The sequence below is a fragment of the Hyla sarda genome, chromosome 5, assembly GCF_029499605.1.
Source record: "Hyla sarda isolate aHylSar1 chromosome 5, aHylSar1.hap1, whole genome shotgun sequence".
NCBI lineage: Eukaryota > Metazoa > Chordata > Amphibia > Anura > Hylidae > Hyla > Hyla sarda.
The window spans coordinates 326,519,032-326,539,155 of NC_079193.1; the positions used below are offsets into that span (position 1 = coordinate 326,519,032).

Here is a 20,124-nt window from a genome sequence, read left to right on the forward strand (position 1 = left end):
TGAAAGCAATTTTCTGTTTGCTTTCACATGATTCTATAATGTGCATATGAAATTCAATAAGCAACGTTTAATGCTTGTAAAAGCCAGAAGCCGGTACTTTATATGACAGATGGTGACATATAAATCATTTCTATAGTAGTAGTAGGATTGTCCAGTTTTAACAATCCTGACTTATGTTTTGCATCCCTCCATACCAGTGTTTCCCAGCCAGTGTGCCTCCAACCATTGAAAGACTACAATTCCCAGCATGCCCAGAGAGCCAAAGGCAGTTCTAACGGGGTCCATGCATTCCAAAGCTATGCCTCTGGAGGTCAGCTATTGGAGCCAATAGGTATCCAACAAAGAGTTTTGGCTTAAGTTAAAGGGGTATTCCCATCTCCCTAGCCATGTCTCTATGTGTAGAACATGGCAGCAAGATGCAATTGACTTCACTTAGCAAACTTGCCTGGTTCTGTAGATGTCTATTCTTATCTATCCTCTAGTTGGCAACCAGTAGTCATGGTTCCCGTCCACCAGCTCTGTGTGGTGTGGCCAGAGGAATTCCTGAGTGCACATCAGATTTTTGCCCGGACATATCTTAGCCAATTTATCATGCCATCTGAAGCAAATGAGGTAACCATCCATGAGAACAACCCTCTTAATAGAGGGGAAGTCAATCGGACACATATAAAAAGTATTTATTTAAGCTTTAGTTTACTAACCCTAAATAAATGTGTATGTATGTATATGTATATATATATATATATATATATATATATATATATATACACACACACACACACACACAGTAGGTAAGATTTCTATGGCTTTATTTATTTTTTGCATTGTGTCCTAGACTTCCTATTTTTTCTATTTGGCTCATCCAGACCTACAATGTGTACAGATCATGTGGTAACACTCTGAATCAACTAAATAGCAGTTTCCAAAAATGATATCTTAACTCCTGTTAAATTCCAACTTCTTCAAGTTAGTTACCAATGAAGACCAAATGGTGGCAATGTGCCACGAGAACGTGGGCTTGATGGATAATGTCTATTGATCATATCGACCAAACCTTCAAAGTTCTTCTACTGCCGTTGAGGTCTATCCAACGTCTGCAGAGACCAGAGCGGCGGTGGTGATGGCGGGCTGGTGACATTTTCTAGGGGGGGAGGTGAAAGTACCACAAGATACAAAAGTAGACGGGAATTAAGCAGAAACCTCTCTTGAATTATTATTGCATTTTTTCGGAAAAAATTAATACATTTTGCATATGGTTTAAGATTGATAAAAAAAAGAGTGTTGTGTTCCAGTGATTACATTCCCATCTGCGATTAAGGCTGTCTGTCTACATCTGGCTTTCACATTATATTGCTGTAACAAGAATCCTTTATAAGGCAGGGTTCACTCTGTATTTTATATTAGTTGCAGTCCCAACTACTGCACGGACTTGGTTTTTCACATGTGTAGCTCATTACTTCATACCATTGAGAAAAAGTAATATATCTTTGGGAATGTATGTTTCTCACAATTTCCATAGCAATGCAACATGTTGAATCTTTTTTAGTATTTCATTTTATTTTTTATTTTTTCATCTTTTTACGGTCCTCTTTAAAAAGTTACAGATTGTTTATGACATATTTTTGGATGAGTTATTGCGGTAAAGTGGTCTATCGCTTAACGTTTAAGCAAAATGTAAAGCAGACACAAGTGGGGTATTGTTGGGAGGAAAGATACAATGGGAACGTATGTTAGTGCTCAAACACATAAAAAACCCTTTTTCTTTCTTTTATTTTTATTTTTTTAGGGGGGAGGTTAAAGAAAAAAGGGGATGTAAAGAATAAAAAATCTTGACTAATACTAAAAGTACAAAGTATAAGCATTATGGGGGGAATTTACTAAACAAAGTATAACACAGTGTTCTGGTATGAGAAATTGCCAATTTTTGCATAAGCTTCATTTTGCACAGATATTTTGTGACTTTTTCAATTTATCTGCTGCTCGTGCTGAATTTTTTTGTAGAGGCACATCTGAATAGATTTGTCTCACCTTCATTGAACATACTTTACTAAAGATCAGCGTGTAAAGTGCTGGTCTTCAGTAAAGTTCACCTGTAAGTATAAATGGCGAGTTCTGTTGGGTTTGCTTATAATGAGTGATTGGTAAGGTCATCAGGCTATGTTTTCACTATGTTTCTAAAATGGCCTTATTGACTGTATACCAAATTAAAAGAGAAAACAGGTCTTTGTGCACAGGGACTTCTATGGCGGTCATGTTTTAGCATTTTTTGGGGACATAAATGTCTCCTATAAAAACAGCCATTTTTTTTTTAAAACAATAACTTTTGCTATAGGCCAAAAAGGGCTTAAAATGCAACCAAAGAACATAAAAAATGGGCCACCTGCGAAAATGAAGCTCAAAAGATGTCTGAAATGTTCTCAAAAAACAATCAGCGAACAAAGGAATTTTTGACACATGGGATTTTTCAGACCTCTTCATTTAACATATCTTAGGTTAAGACGAACCACAAGGACCATACCGCAGATGTGTCAAAAATATTACAGGAGACCTTAACTTTTTGGGTTGTATTCTACTGATGTCTATGGACGTTCTTACTGCCTGTTCACTAAAATTCGAACTGGAACCTGGTGTACCCTTATTGGCTTTAATTAAAAAAAATAAGTATTTTTCCATAGTTACATGTCACTTCATGCGACCTAGACTAGTAGTCCTTGGGGCTCTTGACCCCATTGTATGTGGCTTCTGGAACATCAGTATATGATAACAAGGAAGAATGGCGGTAGAAATGCAGTTTACGTTGTCATATGAATGTGTTATAAAGGAGTAATGATGCATAATTGGCACTTAACACCACATATCATCTCTAGCTCATGGCTCCAGGTTTATTTATAGCCAGTAGCAGAGTTACTAATAGTATGATGAATAATTCAAGATCTGACAGATTTCCACTATAAAATGATCACAAATTCATGTTGTAGATGGTTTGTCTTGAATGTTCCCTGTCTAAGACTGAAAGATGACTTCAGCTTCTATAATACATTACTAGGATCTAGGTAGACGTTGTGGATAAATGAGGAACCAGGCATGGTGTTACAAGAATCCAGGGGTCAACATTGCTTTTCCAAGATTTTCCCAGGCCCAATAAATTAAGACCTCCAGTGAGCTGGAATTAAGAAGTAATGTCTGGACAAGGTATAATAGTGTTAGCACAATGGTCCTGTGCTTTGAGAGTAAAACCACATTCAGAGCTGACGTGAAATACAATCCAGAGCTCGTATGACAACTCATACCTGGTACGGAGAGAGTTATGTCACTCGCATTCCTTTTTTTATGACAATGAGTATGTTTTATACATCTACATAAAACTTAACCTTTAATGGAGTGGAAATGAATTGTAATAGATACAGGTCTGTATCCAGTATGCAGGATTTATGGTAATGCCATGGTTTGTTGCCACTGTTAATCACGGTGGTAATTCAAAGAGCATTTCTTACTAAAATAATTACATATATATATATATATATATATATATATATATATATATATATATATATATAGTTGTTAGGGTGTCCTCATGTATAGTCTGAAAATTTTATTCGGGAGCCTTAGTTTTAACTTTTTTACTTATAAGTTGGGTGTGTTTTGGGTTGTTGGGTTGGGTTGTTTATTACTTGGATGCTTTCTTTTGGACAGCATAGAGATGTGCTAGAAGGAATCTCATGGTCTGAGGGACCATAGACAGGGGTCAAGTCCTTGAAAAAATTGTGGGAACTCACCCAAGATTTCCTCTCAAGGGCTGGTCCTGCAGGACTCCTGCTAATGGGAACTCTTTTTCCACAGCAGGAACTCCGTTCCCATGTTTTCCTGCAGGACTTGAGCCCTGACCATAGCCATCATGATATTACATAGATGGTCATTCATGTGGACATCTGTGAGCCTTCATCTGGTCTAAAAAAGGGGTAGTCCAATGGGAATTTCACCTTAATACTCTCATAATACAGCACTGAAAATGTCATCTGTATCTCATTCTTAGAGAAAATGTCCAGCTGTTTATTATGGGCTTTAAAGAGGTCATTCCACATGGAGGGGGGAGGGCGAGCTCTGAGCTTTAGCTATTGTGAATGGTGTCTTATCTATACACTGGTGTCACCTTGCACTGTAATACTGTTGTGATCACTTTTTAGCAGCCTCCACCTTATCATCACAGACAGAATAGGAAGCTTTAGTCAAATGCCTAGTCAAAATGAAGACTGTAAGATTATAGAATTATTTTAAAATAAAGAGAGCGGAATTGAAAATTAGAAAAAACATTACCAAAAATTCATAAAAACATAAACTTGATTTAAACAAAAGATCATATTTCTGATGACATTGTCCCTTTAGCAAGTAAAAAAGAGTAGGGGGAGGCACAGTTCACATCGGTAACAAAAAAGTGGAGGGTCCCAGTGGAAGCAATTCCAACTTGAATACGGATGGTGGAGGAGGACATAGCTAGTAAATAAACTTAAATCATGATAGAAAATCCCGCACTCACCTTGTCCATCGCTGGGTCTGTAGAGGTTCCAAGGAAGAGGAAGGTGGAAGGAGTAGACGGGGCTCAGAGGCTGGGTATTCATTTTCTTTATATGTTGTATGGATAATGACAGTGAATTCAAAGACTTCCCCAAAGAACTACATTCTAAGCTCCGCTCTGCTACCTCTGTATCATTGCCCCTAGTATTTTTCTTTATTTATGCCCTTATTGTGGGCATCTTTATTTTGGATCACTAAGCCCTACATGCAATTTCTTTGTTAGATGTGTTGGGTGTCCTTGTATATCTTTGTGCAGTGATCAGAGACACAAACCACCTAGCCCTCCTCAAATTGAGCCTTTCAAGTTCTCGGAAAGACTGTATTTCCTCATGCAAATGTCTCCATTCACGACCCTATCTGATTTATCTCTGTTTTTTTTTTTTTTTTTTTTTGCTGGGATGGAGTAGTGGTCTCAGGCAGCAGTAATGGGCTATGCCCCACACAGAGGTCTGAGAATAATGTAGCTGTGCTGGCTGATCCCAGGTCAGTATGATGCGTGAAATCAATTTATTTGAATCTCTTTGCCTCTATAGGAATTTGGCTGGTTGCCAGTTGTTTTCATTTAATGTCCTTTGTGTTGAACACAGACAAGCAGGATTGCTTTGTGTTTTTTTCCCTCCGTCGGTTGCTGCCTGTTCACCATATTATATTCAATGATCTCCGAGATGTAAAGGAATGGAGTTTTGTATTACAGTGAAAGATTAGGGTGAAATTAAATTGAAAATGAATACGTGTACAAACTATCAGCCAATTTACAATTCATACATCATTTCGCTGTGAATAATTGAGGCAGGATGTGAGGGTGACAATTCAGTATATATATATATATATATATATATATATATATATATATATATGCATCTCACAGTCCTATCAGCTTGAGTCCCTGCACTTCCCCAGGGTTCACCTGCATTGTACCCCTATAATGTGTAAAAATGTATATTATGTGTAAAGGACCTTTGATATGGTGACATTGTTATTGATCACATGATAATAGTTGTCACATGTTAAAGTCAAATTTATTGTTACCCAGAGAGCATCAGGTGACCAGATGACCCGCAGCTAGCCTATGGGCTCCTTGCACAGCCCCCCATTATAAGGAAGAGTGGAGCTGCAATCTCTCTCTTTGATCATTCATTTCTCTTAGATCCTGAGTTACTGTCTGGTTACTGGTCACCTCTCTGGGATCCTGACCTAGCTGTAAAGACTGTAACATCTGTCTACCTCAGTAAAGCTACCGTTAATACTGACCTGGCCTTGGACTCTTATTTGCCCTGCCTAACTAGGACTAGCAGTGCTACCGTTCGGGTGGTTCTTGGTTAAAACCCCACCCTGGCGTCACGAATATTTAGGGGTTAACACCATCTGTCCCTGGGCTACAACATCTGCCCCATACCTCACATCGCACTCCCGTGGCACACCACGTGTATATATTCAGGTAGTTGTTGTGGATGGGAAGGTGCCCTGCCTGAATCAGTCTGTATCTTATGATGAACTGTAAGAGGGTATTGGGGGCGGCAGGACGATCTCCTTCTTGGTATTTGTAATTTAAACATTGAGATGAAATGACGCATAAAATACATGATAAAGGTGTACAGTAAATAAAATTACTGGAACGCCTATGTCTAATATTATTTTGTGGGAAAATTTAACCCACATCCCCAGTGTTTTCAGTCTTCCTTAGAGAGCAAGTCTGATCGCTCTATTGTTTTTTATTTTCAACAAAGCACAGGGCATGGAGAACGATGCTCGGAATAATCTAAGCTAAGGTCATGCATCTCCAGGGACCCCCCCCCCCCCATTTACCTTCTTTGTCAGAAGTAAAAAATGTGAAATCCTTGGGTTTCTCTGTCCTCCATTGTTGCTTAATGTACAGTAGCTATAGGGATGTTGAAATCCTTCACAGGTCCACATTGCCCAAGAGACAGTCTCTGGAGCTAACCTGAGTTGAGGCCCTCACCTTGATGAGCCTATAGTATGTTTGCCTCTTTCCTCATTTAACTCATTTAACTTTAACTTCTTTGTATCATGAATAAATGTGGACTCCTTGGCTTGCTCCATCCTCCATTGTTGGTTAATGTAGCCTTAATACAGAAAAGGTGTGACCCAGCCAATTAGCAGGTCTCTGGAGCTACTTTTGGCCCTCACCTTCATGGGCCCTATACATGTTTGTTCCTTCCCTCATTTAACTTCTTTGTATAATAGATATATGTCAATTCCTTGGGCTGTTCTGTCCTCCATTGTCAGTTATTGTTGCATTGCTATAGTGCAGCTCCACATTGCCCATGAAAATGTCTCTGGAGCTACCCCAAACTGAGGCCCTCATTCCCATGAGCCCCCTAGTCGTTGTTACATCTCCAGCATAGAAATGTTTTTATGATGATATCAACCAAGGTGGTCCTTAAGATAGTCATTGTATATTTTTGTCATGCATTGGCTAAACCATAAAGGTATAATTGATGTTTGGGTCAAGCAAGCTCATAAGGATATAAAGTTAGTTCTGACAGTCCCTATAGTCATCTCATGTGGTCACCACAACAGAAGAGTACTTAAGCTTGTGACTCATATCTACCTATTATTCTTTATCCTTCTGAAAGATGTTATTGAATTCTTACAGGCTTACCATGAACTTTCACGTTGCAGTCTATTACTATGTACTGACTTATTCTTATTATTGGAGATAATATATTATTGTAGTTTACATTGGCTGGATGAGGATCTGTCACTTATAGGAAAAACAAAAGGAGGCGAACCTTTGAATTAATGATAATGTAGTAATTCTCCCATTCAGCTCTACATGCAAAGCATTTGTGACAATAAAGATAGAGGTTTCTGTTAAAATGACAACTGATAACAATTACTAATGATACTTATGCATTCCATATAGTTTTCATGTTATTCATATGGAAACAATGCAGAGCGTGTACAGAATCCCACTAATAGGAGGCAGACGATGACTGTATTAAAGGGGTACTCCAGTTTTTGAAACATATCCACAGGATGGGGATAGGTGTATGATCACAGGGAGGTGGGGTTGGGGGTACTGACCTCTAATCTCACAGGGTCTTCATGTGCTCCTTGCATTCTGTATGGGAGCACCAGAGATACATGAGTGCTCTCCTTAGGTATCTCCATTGCCTCCATGGACAATGTATGGAGTGTGGGCCGAACCACTGCTGTATACAGTGGGGGGATCATGGGGAGTCCCAGAGACTGGGTGCCTCCACCATACGACACCTATTCCCTAATCCTGTTCATAGGGAATATGTTTTTAAATGTTGGAATACTTTCTGTGTAGAGGACGAGCGGTGTAGTTTCCCATAGAAACCAATCAGATTCCAGCTTTCATTTTTAAAAGAAACGGTAGGTGAAATCTGATTGGTTGCTATGGGGAACTGCTCCACTGTCCCTTTGCACCAGGTATGATAAATCTCCCCCATATGCGTATGTACTTCAGACACTTTTTACTCCACTACCACCACGGGACGGGGCTTGACTGTAAGGTGGATTTACCGGAAAGTGGGTGTAAATTGAGCTGTAATATTGTGGACTAAATATTGCGCCATCTAATAGGTTATGTAAATAGCAACAAACGTGTCAAAAATGGCACCAAAGTCACCAACTATCATGCACCACCCTGAAACATTCAGCATCACACCACTTGGCAACACTTTTTGGCACTGCTGTAAAGTTTTTGGGCACAAACTTCACATTTTGTGTTGTGGACACAAAGAGGCAAATGTAATATTGCAAATACGGCATATAAAGACTGGCTCATGTGTTTTACATACTATTTGTGCCTCGCCCAACAAAGGAGTATGGCTTTGGGTGTTGTTTAGTGTTGAGTGAATTTATCATAAGTTCAGCTGAACCAGAACTTGACGTTTCACCCATTGGTTGTTTTAGTCAGCAAAGATTAGTTCGGTTTTTCAAATTCTCTTGGTTCCCTGGAAAAGATGGAACTATTTCAAGTAGACCTAAGAGTATGTTCACACTGAGGATTTAACAAAGAATCTACTCACCTAATTCTGTTCCACTATTCCCCTCCAATTACACCTTGAGTGAAAGTCCCATTGACTTAAAGGAGTTATCCAGGAAAAAACTTTTTTTTTATATATCAACTGGTTCCAGAAAGTTAAACAGATTTGTAAATTACTTCTATTAAAAAAACTCAATCCTTTCAGTACTTATGAGCTGCTGAAGTTGAGTTGTTCTTTTCTGTCTAAGTGCTCTCTAATGACACTTGTCTCGGGCACCGCCCAGTTTAGAAGCAAATCCCCATAGCAAACCTCTTCTACTCCCGAGTTCCCGAGACAAGCAGAGATGTCAACACTGTTGCCAGACAGAAAAGAACAACTCAACTTCAGCAGCTGATAATTATTGGCAGGATTAAGATTTTTTAATAGAAGCAATTTACAAATCTGTTTAATTTTCTGGAGCCAGTTGATATATAAATATATATATATATATATATATATATATATATATATATATAATAAAAAAAAACTTTCTGACTGTGTCAATTCCTTGTCAATTCCTCACTGTGAACATATCCTAAGGGTGTGTTCACACGGTGAAATGTCTGCAGGAATATTCCACGCGGACATTCCGCTGCAGCAGAGTCCCGTTGATTTCAATGGGATTCTGCCGCGCTATTCAAACGGCGGAATCTCCGTTTTTTGTGGATTCCGACATCCGCAAAAAGAATAGACTTGTCTATTCTTTCTGTGGATTCCTCTCGTAATTGAATTGCCCTCTATAAGACGGTGCATTTCCAAGCACCCTTCGCGCCTGCCGGATTATTGAAATGTGCTGAATGCTCGCCTGTGTTTTCCGAGTTCTGCACATTTGTGGCCGTGTGAACCCAACCTAAGTCATCCTGCGTTTTACCAGGCAGAAAGAAAGTAGTAAAAGCAGGGGTAACTATAGGAGTTGGAGATGGCACCCATTCCCTGAACCTCAGGGGGGGCCCAAAGTTTCTCAATATGAGGAGGTCAGTACTCTACATGGTGGGGGCCCCGGATACATAGGGGCTCCGGAGCTTTATGCTGCATCTGTGACTATATAGCAGTGGTCTCCAAACTGCGAACCTCCAGCTGTTACAAAACTACAACTCCCAGTATGCCCGGACAGCCAACGGCTGTCCGGGCATACTGGGAGTTGTAGTTTTGCAACAGCTGGAGGTTCGCAGTTTGGAGACCACCGCTATAAAATGTGGTTGGACTTCTTGAATAGGACTCTATTATGGCACAGTCAAGGACCAATGCCCCGCACGTCTCTCATTGTAGTGCTGAAACAGCACTGGCCTCTGTGGGGAATTACAGCTCATAAACAAGACTGTCTCTGATAATCTACAGCCATATGTTCGCCTTACACTAAACCCATTTCACATAACCATCACGCCACACTGGACCCCCACCACCTCACTGATTGGAAATGTACAGCGAATCTCCGCAGTCTTTTACATATGGACCCTGAGGGGACGTGTTTAACCCCTTCCTGACAGTGCTAATCAAATACGCATGCTGACTGAACATGGACGGCGGATGGGGGGGGGGGGAGTATATTTTACTGAAAGCTTCTATACTGACATATACTAGGCCGCTATGTTTATGTCCTGCACCTATTTGTATTCTATTCCGGCACCTTCCTGTATGTATAACAATATACTTTTATAAACCTTTATGGGGGAGATTCATCAAAACCTGTGTAGAGGAAGAGTGGGGCAGTTTCCCATAGCAACCAATCAGATCGCTTCTTTCAGTTTCACAGTGGCCTGTGGAAAATGAAAGAAGCAATCTGATTGGTTGCTATGGGCAACTGCACCACTCTTCCTCTACACAGGTTTTAATAAATCTCCCCTCCATATCCTTATATATATATATATATATATATATATATATATAGCGCAACTTTTGTAACCCGTGCCACTCTATTAATCTATATTTGCTTCATATATGGGCACATGCTTCTTATAAGGGTGTAAATTCAGGACATAATGAATGCTTCTTATATTTAGATTATGTGATATCCAGATATAACCAGAAAGCAATCGTGTCTAAAATTGGTACGTATATATCAGTGGTCTCCAGACTGTGGACCTATAGATGTTGCAAAACTACAACTCCTAGCATGCCCAGACAGCCAACAGATGTTGGAAAACTACAACTCCCAGCATGCACCAGACTGCCAACCAAGTGATGCAAAACTACAACTCCTAGCATGTCCGTACAGCAAAGCATATGTTGCAAAACTACAACTCCTAGCATGCCCGGACAGCCAACAGATGTTGCAAAACTACAACTCCCAGCATGTACCGGACTGCCAACCAGGTGTTGCAAAACTACAACTCTTAGCATGTCTAGAAAGCAAACCAGATGTTGCAAAACTACAATTTCCTACATGCCGGGACAACAAACAAGATATTCAAAAACAATAACTCCCAGCATGCCCTGACAGCTAACTAGGTGTTGCAAGACTACAACTCCCAGTATGCCTAGAAAACTACAATTTCCAGCATCCTTGGGCATCCAACCAGGTGTTGCAAAACTAGAACTCCTAGCAAGCTCGGACAACCAGAGAGATGCTGACAGCCGTTGGTTCTCAGGGCATGCTGGGAGTTGTAGTCTTGCAATATCTGGTTTGCTATCCAGACATGTGGGGAGTTGTAGTTTTGCAACATCTTGCTGGTTGTCCGGACATGTCGGGAGTTGGCTGTCTGGCCATTGGCTGACACTTTATAAGGTGGGAGATGGGGGGGGGGGGTGCATTGTTTTCATCCTTAAAGAGTAGCTCCCATCATCCTTTTTTTTTTTTTTTTTCGGTCTGTCCCTGCCTATTGCCCATCTATCCCTAACCCCCTCCCTGCCTTTAATTTTTTTTTTTACTATATTAAAAATGGCTTTTTGTGTGCCTGGTAGTGTGCTCACTACCAGGCAAACTTCCCCAGCAGGCACTACGTCACTGATGCCTGCTGGGGGGGGGGGGGGGGGGGGCGACTTCTGCCCTTAGTTCATCTACACAGGGTGCCTCCAGCTGTTTCACCACTACAACTCCCAGCTTGCCCTGACTCCCAGCATGCTGTCAGGGCATGCTGGGAGTTGTAGTGGTGAAACAGCTGGAGGAACCCTGTGTGGAAAACAATAAGTTAGGGCCATGGCCGCGGCGCTACCTCCTCCGCTCCGCCCCCCCCCCCCCCCCCCCCCCCCCCGTTGAAACCACGAACCCCGCTCCGCTCTCCCCCAACCCCGCTCTCCCCAAGTCATACCCAAGTGCAGCGTGTACTCGGCGTGCAGGAGACATCCCCGGTGTGCAGCAGACATAATAGTGTAGAAGACATACCCGGCGTGTGAGGCCGGGGAGCCGATGCTGATTGACAGGCAGGGAGCGAGCTCAGGCTGAATGAATTCGGACCGATTGCCCAGCCTGTATCGGTCCGAATTCATGCGTGATGTCACGCTACAGCCTGCAGCTGGCCACTAGGAGGGAGACCCCTAGTGGCTGGTTTTTAAAATTAAAATAAACTATTTTAATGAAAAAAAAATTAATGGATGTATAATAGAGATATGTTGTAGTACTTAAGTACTACAACATATAAAAAAAAAAAGTTTGGTGACAGTGCCCATTTAAGGGTCTGTTCACATGTACAGTATCTTGCACATATTTGATGTGCAGGATTTGAAGCAGATTTTATACTGCAGAATAACTGACTAAATGACTGAACACAGCTTCAAATCTGCAGCTTCAAATATGAGCAGGATCCTGTACGTGCGAAAAAACCCTTAGAAGGATGAGAAAAACAAACAAACAAATAAATAACTCCATTGTGGCTATGAAATGATATGGGTCGCTTTACTCAAGTGGAAGAGCAGAAGGCGTTATCAGTCATCATTTGTTTCCAGGGGTCGGCCAGGATGGGGGTAATAGTTGGGGGGGCTATTCTTGCGGAAGCTGATAGGCAGAACATTGGAGCCGAGGCTCCGGGGTCAGATCCATACACGCTTCCTTGTTATAATTACCCGCAGAGCAAAACATCCAAGTACAGGGTGTGTGAACGGGCTGTATCTGGGGCTGCAGATCACACATCCTGCCGGTCTGTGACAGCGGGCTATCTGTGCACTGCCTGTGTTCCTTCCATTCACTGAGCCCATTGTGTGCAGCAGGGCTGGGTCAGGAACTGGCCGGGCTTCTCTCCCTCTGCTTTCACCACTGACAGATAGCGGTTTTCATTTTCCCCTCATACCTTGGCATATGCCCAGTGACTTTGCATAGCCAGTGAATCCTCAACATTATTGATTGTGCATAAGAAAAAGTATGCAAACAGTCTCATCAAACCCAAAGGAAGAGTCATGTATTATTATTATTATTTTAGTGGAGTGCTATTAGTTGCATGGCACTGTACACGAGGAGATAGAATACATATAACACAGACAAAAGTACAATGAACCTGAAACAGTAACCTGTATATATTAAATGATTTTCTGCATACATTGCATTATTTAAAAATGTTTTTAAAAAACATCACCGCAACTGTCCATAGGTTGTGTGTGGTATTGCAGCTCAGTTCTATTAAAGGGAATGGAGCCAAATTGTAATACCGGACATAACCTAAAGACAGATGTGTAGCTGTTTTTGGAAGAATAAGCTTGTTTTTTAAATCCTAGATAACACCACTAAATGTGTAACTGGATAGGTGTATAGCTTGGGTTGTAAAACGTACAAGTGCATCTGTCTCTATCTATCCATCTATCTCATATCTATCTATCTCATATCTATCTATCTATCTCATATCTATCTATCTATCTATCTATCTATGTTATGTCTATCTATCTATCTATCTATCTATCTCATATCTATCCATCTATCTCATATCTATCTATCTATCTCATATCTATCCATCTATCTCATATCTATCTATCTATCTATCTATCTCATATCTATCTATCTATCTATCTATCTATCTATCTATCTATCTCAGATCTGTCTTTCTATCTTAGTTTTTTCCCACCAGGGGGCCTCTAGTTGTTGCAGAACTACAATCTATCTATCTCATATCTATCTATCTATCCATCTATCTCATACCTATCTTTCTATCTATCTACTGTATCTATACAGCCCCACAGATTTGAAGTCACATTCCAGGGAATCCCCAATGAATTTGTTAGATGGTAATAGCCTCACCCGTCTTTAGACAAATCTTTGTCTTTTACATAAGGACAGGTGAGGTCATTCATTAAATTCGGTCATTTTGTCATCTTGTCTTATTCATTACCTCCTATTATTGTAGCTTGGTGATTTATTCAATCATTTTGACTGTCTGGTGGTGATTCATAGTACTGCTATCTAGCGCCACCTGGTGGATCCACTCCGTAAATGTCTCCCAGTGACAGTCCTTTTACATTCCTCACATTCCAATTATTCTCAGAGATCAGTCTTTGGGGTCTGCAGTCATGTGACCGGTGGGCATGAGATATAGTAGTTGTGGAAATTAAGCATATGCTTTTGGTTATCCGAATATTGATGATAATACACGGTGCAGTCTAGATGATTTTTATGGTGTTGGCATTATTATTATTTTTTTTTTTTCGGAAGACAATCTTCTCCCAAGAATCATATTTCGGAAAGATTCCATCACAATATCTTAAAAAAAAAAATATATATATATATATATAATGGGAAACGCAGATAAACAAGAGCGTAACCTCGAGTCGACTACATCAGAAAATTGGATTAAGCCCATCCCCCCTCCGACCGGCTTTTATCTGTACACAATGCATGTTACTGAGTGAGCATCCAAAAAGAAAGTTCTTTCCAGACCAGAATGGGGGGGGTCACATCTTATTATTCAGTCTTCAGATGACTTGACTGGCTCCCTATTCAGATATGTTTCAGGCCTCATTCACACAGGCATTGTATACATGAAACATTTAACATTTAAAAAAATGATACCATCCTTAGTTAGGGGTTCTTTTATAGAGGTGTGTGTCTTTGTTTACATACATTTTTCTAGAATTTATACAAGAGAAGCTAATATGTGCCCTCACTATAGATATCTGTCATCCAGTAGTTATCTCTCATACACATGTACTCAGAGACAACCAGACACCTCTAGCAGCAGGACATCTACCATGAATACAGAGGATTGGGGCATGTTTAAACCTAACTTGCCTGATCCTTCGTACCCAGAGAGTCTGGATACCACCATATACATGAGATCAGTGTTTCCCACCCAAGGGGCCTCCAGTTCATGCAAAACTACAACTCCTAGCATGCTCGGACAGCCAGTGGCTGAATCTGGGACTTTCTTAGGCACCTTGGCAATACAATCTTAGATATCCGTGACCCAGTTGGTATATACCAGTGGTCTCAAACTGTGGACCTCCAGATGTTGCAAAACTACAATTCTCAGCATGCCTAAATGGCCAGTGGCTAAATCTGGGACTCTCTTAGGCACCTTGGCAATGTGATCTCTTGGATATCAGTGACCCAATTGGCACACACCAGTAGTCTCCAAACTGTGGACCTCCAGATATTGAAAAACTACAACTCCTAGCATGCCCAAAAAGCCAAGGGCTAAATCTGGGACTCTCTTAGGCACCTTGGCAATATGATCTCTCGGCTATTAGTGGCTTGGCATATATCAGTAGTCACCAAACTGCGGACCTCCAAATATTGCAAAGAAAAAAACTCCCCGCATGCCCGGACAGACAACAGCTGTCCGGGCATGCTGGGAGTTGTAGTTCTGCAACATCTGGTTGGCGGTCCAGCATGTTGAGAGTTGTAGCTTTGCAACGACTGGAGACGCACTGGTCTAGAAGATGCAATCCCCAAAGTCTATGGGGCAGTTCCCATTGGTGTCGCTAGCTCCTCCGCACTACCACACTCTTTACGTGAATGAGATTTGGGGGGGGGGGGGGGGTTCTCATTGTTTTTTTTTTTCTTTTTTAGTAATAATAAACTCCATTCATGTTTTTTTTCCCCCCGATTACCACTTATTGTTGCGAGCGTACAAGCAGAAAATGTGAAATTGGTATGTCATGAATAAGCCTGACACAGCGCCGGAGCCTTGTAATGGTGCCTGCAGTGTCGTGTTGTGGGGTGGGTACTCGGAGCAGGCTGTCCAGATGGCAGCCTGCGTATAGCAAAAGCTGCAGGATTTTTTTTTGTCCCTGATGATGAGAGGAGGGAAGATTCACTGAAGCATATGCAATCACCCTCGCATTTTTAACAAAACTAACTCGCCATCAGTCACAACCCCAGAGTGGCTGACATAAAAAACAATGGCTTTTTCAATAAAATGTTAAGAGAGCTTGTGTAATGAATTTAGTCGAATTTTAAAGACCGCCATCTATTTAGCCTGGAAGGATCACATAGTACACAGTACAGACACCCACACCAGTCTGTATGCAGCACAGTCTGTTCACTTAATACAGCCTCCCAGAAAGGGAGACTCAATAGACAATCCTATTTTATTTCATAGACTGTTTGCAATTCATCAGGATTCTATGCAAAGCCACCTGTTCACTTAACTGATAGAATAATTTATACGCCGGCAAGACGAAACCTAGCGAGATTGAAGCTTGTGTCTATTTGCTAGTCGTCGATTCCCCGCTGTGTGTGTGTATACATAGATAGAAGCGGGAACGGCGGGGGTTCAAATATTAGCTTTGTGTTCCTTAACTAGTATATATATGTACATTAGCTATGGAGAAGGACTCTTCATGAGAGGTCACAGTTTTGCTGATTTCTACACAATATATCTACATATTTACAATTAATACTTCACACATTGCACAGGGTTTAATTGATTTCATTAGCTCTTCTGGAGAGGTCACAATTTTGCGACTGATCCATACACCGTTGTGCTGTGTTATATATTGATGTTATACTGTACATTACATATTTACATTATATATTTCCAAATAATACTTATTTACGTTACATATTTACAAATAATACTTAATGAATTGCATAGGGTTTCATTGACTTCATCAACTGATAAGAAGTTAGGGCAACCTAAGCGGCTCGACCCACCCATTTACCTTGTCAGGAAAGCACTAATAGCCTCCAGTTGGCTGGAACGTTTCAGACCCCCACCCCTCAAAGAAAACTTTGAACAAATTAGAATGTGAAAGCCCTGCAAATTAGACCACTTTCTAATGTGGAAGTCTCCATTGGTAGCCACTGGTCTGAGAGTAAAGAAAAAGATGGGTGAAAATATGGACATTAGCTAGTCCGCCCATCCAAGCTGGTTTGTCAATAACTCATGAAGCCCACCCTAGCATGAGGGTCTATTGACCATTCATCAATGCTTTTTTTTGGCCGATCATTGAGTGCCGCCTCTTCATTCAGTTTATCAAGTCTTGCACATAGAAAGGCAAGGGGGAAAAAAGGCCTTATTCAGCTTTGTTAAAGCCAACAAGGAGTAAAACTTGCCATTTGAACCCTTTCTGGCCCTGTTTTTCCCCCTGTTAATGCGGCCCTGCTTAGACGAGCGCCTTTATTTGATGGGTTAGAATATCTGAGACTATTCTCTTGCTCTGAATAGCTGGTGGCAGGAAAGAGCAGATGTGGTAGGAGTGTATTTGGTCGGGTGTATTGCTTTCAATTAGGATCAATCAGGTGTCAGCTTCTTTACAATGCACTCACTTAATACCCACTGTGTGAAGTCATGAATTCTCCATGCATCACAACAGAGCAGCTTATAAGTAGGAGAACGTAGTCAGCACCAAGGCAGAGACACCAGATCCTTGTTGACTCCTGGTCACCGCCATCCTCCTCCTCTCCTCTCCAGATGCATTTCTATAGTGCCTTAGACTATGCTGGTAAGTTCTGCACATCTTACAAGGTACGAGCTCAGCTCTTCGACTTGGGAAGACGCCATAGTAGACGTTGCTCTTTATGATCCTTTTAAAATGTATAACAAAAAGTCTCTTGGTACCTTTGGGTTAGACCCAACTAGTACGTCTCGCGCCTTGTGTTGTGTTATCTCCATCCATCCTGGAAGTGATCTGTGTCTTCTCATGCCTTGCCCTATAAATACATTTCTAAATGATGCAAACTGTTATTGTAGATGTGTTAAAATAAAAATCAAGGAAAATGTATTCAGGGAGCCCTGCCAAAAAGGTTGAAGTCTGCAACTATTAAATAATGAGGACGGAGGAGGGGGGGGGGGGGGGAGAAAAAAGTGAGCTTGCAGCTGGCTGCTGGAGGAAAAGAACACTGAAGTAGTCTCAGATGCTCAGGCATCCTGTCAAACCCTTCCCTGCAACCGGCTTCAAGGTGACAATCCCCAGGGATCCTGCTGCTGTTGACGTGGATCAATTTAAAGTGGCAATTACTCCAGTCAGATAACCGCTCTAAAAGCCTTTTTACGCAAGGCAAGGATGCATAATCACGCAGCGGAGGGGAGGGGAACCTTAAGTCAGGGCGCTGTGCAAATTTTTGTTCATCCGGATTTTTCTTTTTTTTTATTTATTCGAGACGTTACATTGTAATTGATTGGGGATGTGCAGTAGATGTGCTGTCGTCATGGACCTTGGGGGGGGGGGGGGGAGGTAAGTAGGGTTAACCTGGAAGGGACAGGGTTAACCGACGGTGGCGTGGTAAATAATAAAGCATAAGGCAGTGTAAGTTGTGGGTGCCTGGAGTCTGAGGGAGCATGACGTTGGAATTGTGTGAACAAATCATAAAAAAAAAAAAAGATGTATTTCGATTTTTTCTCCTTTTTATACTTAATATGGTAAATTTAATACCTGAGAAATTCTCAGTATTATGTATGTTAAATTGCGGTATATTAGTTTATTTAATGTTATATTGCAACGTTATATAATATACCGCAATAATATTATATATATTGCAGTGTTATTATATTATAAAAAGAAGCAATACTGCAGCACTCGGGTAAAGTGAATTAAGTGGGTTGCCTTATTCCATCCCCCCCCCCCCCCCCCAAAAAAAATAAAAATAAAAAATACAATGTTTCAGATGCTCAGGCAACTTTTTCTTTTGTTTTAGCACCATATGTATATATTACACAAAATAAGTATGTGTATAATAGATTATATAATATATCTAATAATACTTCTATAATACTGCAATATATATAGATTTATTTTTATATATATATATATATATATATATATATGTAAATACATATATATGGGTGTATATATATATATATATATATATATATATATATATTGCAGTATTATTAGATATATTATATTATATAATCTATTATACACATAAATATTGTGTAATATAAACCTATAGGGGGGGTTTTATCAAAACTTGTGCAAAGGAAAAGTTGGCCAGTGTCCCATAGCAACCAATCAGATCGCTTCTTTCATTTTGCAGAGGCCTTGTTAAAAATGAAAGAAGCAATCTGATTGGTTGCTATGGGCAACTGGGAAACTTTTCCTCTAGACAGGTTTTGATAAATCTCCCTCTATAATGCATTATTATTATTACATTGTAGTCTATAGATTATATTGCAGTTTTATTAGGTTAAATATATTGAGTTATTATTTCTATTTTATTGCTGTGTTATGATATAGATATTGCGGTATTATTATATATTATATCGTGGTATTATCAGATGTCTATATTATACTGCGGTTTTATCATGTCCATATTGTATAAATAGAAAAAAACTAAACCCGAGAACAAGGGGGCGCGTTCTGAGTTGGGGGGGGGGGGGGAATCGCAAGTCAGTCGGAAAATATTATCTTATCAAAAGAGTAGTAGACACTTGGAAGAAATGTCCAGCAGATGTGGTTGATAAATCCATAGTATGTGAATGTAAGCCTGTCTCGGATAAATATACATAAGTGTTTACCAACCAGTGTGCCTCCAGCTGTTGCAAAACTCCAACTCCCAGCATGCCCGGACAGCCGAAGGCTGTCCGGGCATGCTGGGAGTTGGAGTTTTGCAACAGCTGGAGGCGCACTGGTTGAGAAACCCTACACCAGATGGACCAGGTGTCTTCTTCTGTCTCTGCGTTTGCATTATATAGTTCTCTGCTTTCAGCCTGGAAAGAAGGACTCTAGTGGTGTCCTGAACAGCGTCAGCACATTAGGCCACCTATATATATACAGGTATTGAAAGAGCTTTATTCGTCATTCAGTCATCATTACAAATCATACAATAAATTACAATCGCACAAAGCATGACAGAACAATATACGGCACAGGTTCCCTAAGCTATACACTATACCACATGCTACGCTAACACTCCGCTCAATCACTCGATATCGGAAAAACAAAGTTGAACTATATACAGGTGCCTTAGTGCAGCTGTTACTTCTTCTGTGGTCCTTTAAGGTGTCTGGCCGCCTCCATCCGCTCTCCCCGTCTTGTAGATCTCAGCAGAGAGAGAGAGAGAGAGAGAGGAGATGTTTCCATTCAGGAGATGGAGGAGGAAGACGGTCGGGGGGAGGGGACATTTTGTCACTGTTTAAAGACATAGATCTCATTTAGATGACTACTGTACAGAAAGTGGTTTGAGAATTGACATCACCCCTCAGAGCCCGGCCACGAGCATGATGATGGT

At 40.7% G+C, this 20,124-nt stretch overlaps 1 protein-coding gene across 2 annotated transcripts in view; it reads left to right on the forward strand.

The window, feature by feature from the left end:
• Nucleotides 1-20,124, forward strand: part of RUNX1T1 (RUNX1 partner transcriptional co-repressor 1) — a 144,875-nt gene that overhangs the window by 27,506 nt on the left and 97,245 nt on the right. The window contains exon 1 of one of the 2 annotated variants that reach the window (XM_056522339.1): nt 19,944-20,124. This exon is cut by the window's right edge and continues 186 nt beyond it. The exons of the other annotated variant lie outside the window; for it this stretch is intronic. The gene's annotated coding sequence lies outside the window, so the exon portion shown is untranslated. Of the gene's footprint in view, nt 1-19,943 lie in introns of those variants that run through there. 2 annotated transcript variants of the gene reach the window in all.